Source organism: Microtus oregoni, unplaced genomic scaffold (assembly GCF_018167655.1).
Source record: "Microtus oregoni isolate MIOR12 unplaced genomic scaffold, Mior012 000035F_ref0000213, whole genome shotgun sequence".
NCBI classification, from domain to species: domain Eukaryota; kingdom Metazoa; phylum Chordata; class Mammalia; order Rodentia; family Cricetidae; genus Microtus; species Microtus oregoni.
The window spans coordinates 26,276,836-26,278,810 of record NW_024543094.1 but is presented as its reverse complement, the minus strand read 5'-3'; the positions used below and the strand labels follow the sequence as shown (position 1 = coordinate 26,278,810).

At 40.9% G+C, this 1,975-nt stretch overlaps 1 pseudogene; it reads left to right on the top strand.

The window, feature by feature from the left end:
• The first annotated feature begins 494 nt into the window (after nucleotides 1–494).
• On the top strand, nucleotides 495–1,434 carry LOC121432733 (annotated as a pseudogene).
• The last annotated feature ends 541 nt before the right edge of the window (nucleotides 1,435–1,975 follow it).

The following is a 1,975-nucleotide window of genomic DNA, read 5'->3' as shown; positions in this document are numbered from 1 at the left end:
GTTGGCTTGCTGTATAGTGTCTTTATTATGTTTAGGTACATTCCTTGTATCCCTGCTCTCTCCAAGACCTTTATCATGAAGGGATGTTGTATTTTGTTGAAAGCTCTTTCAGCATCTAATGAGATGATCCTGTGGTTTTTATTTTCCTGTTTGTTTATATGGTGCATTACGTTGACAGATATTCATATGTTGAACCATTCCTGCATCTTTGGGATGAAGCCAACTTGATCAGGGTGGATGATGGTTCTGATATGTTCTTGGATTCAATTTGCCTATATTTTATTTAGTATTTTTGCATCAATGTTCATAAGTGAGATTGGTCTGTAATTCTCTTTCTTAGTAATGTCTTTATGTGGTTTGGGTATCAGGGTAGTTGTAGCCTTAAAAAGAGTTTGGCAATTTGAACCAAGTGTTTTAAAGATTTTGAGAGTAACCTTTCTGCCTGTAGTTGTGGCTGAGAAAGCCTCACTGAAGACTCTCATTTCGCTGCCATTATGTCCAAGTCTCTACAAAAGCCAGAAAAGCTGTGGAAGCTCTTCTTTGGAGGGTTGAACTTTGAAATAACTGACGAGAATCTGAGGAGCCATTTTGGAGCAATGGGAAACACTCACAGACTGTGTGGTTGTGAGAGATCCAAATACTAAGAAACCCAGGGGCTTAGGGTTTGATATATATGCTACTGTTGAGCAAGTGGATGCCGCTATGAATGCAAGACCCCATAAGGTGGATGGAAGAGTTGTGGAATCTAAGAGCGCCATGTCAAGAGAGGAATCTCAGAGACCAGGTGCCCACTTAACTGTGAAAAAGATGTTTGTTGGTGGTGTTAAAGCAGACACTGGAGAACATAACCTGAAAGATTATTTTGATTACTATGGGAAAAATGACGTATTTGAAGTCATGACTGACAGAGGCAGTGGAGAAAAGAGGTTTTGCTTTTGTCACCATTGATGACCATGACTTTGTAGACAAGACTGTTATTCAGAAATACCATATTGTGAATGCCCACAACTGTGAGGTAAGAAAAGCCTTATCAAAGCAAGATCTGGCTAGTGCTTCGTCCAGCCAAAGAGGTTGAAATTGTTCCGGAAGCTTTGGGGTGGTCATGGAGGAGGTTTTGGTGGCAATGATAATTTTAGTAAATGGAGAAACTTCAGTGGTTCTGATGGCTTCAGTGGCATCTGTGGTGGTGGTGGCTATGGTAGCAGTGGGGATGGCTATAATGGATTTGGTATGATGGGAACAATTTTGGAGGTGGTGGAAGCTACGAAGATTTTGGCAATTACAATAATCAGTCTTCAAATGTTGCACCATAGTGCTGAAACTCTGGCCTATGGTGGTGGGGGCTAGTATTTTGCTAAACCATGAAACCAAGGTGACTATAGTGGTTTCAACAGAAACAGCAGCTATAGCAGTGGCAGTGGCAGGAGGTTCTAATTACAGCCAGGATACACAGCTCAGCAGGAGAGGAGAGCCAGAGAAGTGACAGGGAAGCTACAGATGAACAGGTTTATGAACTCAGCCAAGGTGCTTGGCTACAAAGAAGACATGTTTTAGACGATCCTCACGTGTATGGGCAGAAAACCTCCAGGACTGTATTTGTAGCTAATTGTATAACATGTTGTTTTAGTTTCTGTTCTGCAGAAAGTGAAAAGCATTATAACACAGGGTTTTACTTTTTCTCACCCATGCTGTTGATTGTTAAAGTCTGATCATGACGCTGAATAAATGTGTCTTTTTAAAAGAGAAAGATTTTGAGCATCTTGCGTGTGGATTAACACTTGGCTTTACAATGTTTGTGTTGGCCTATGGTGACTTGAGCATGCTTCCCTTCGTTAAGACACCGAGAAAATCATAGCGATACAGTTGTATGCGAAGCAGCAAATAGTGTATCAGTTATAGTTGCCTGACAGGATTTATTTGTGAGCCTGGGACAATTGGTTAGTTTTTTGCCCTATATGATGATATCTCCTTTGAA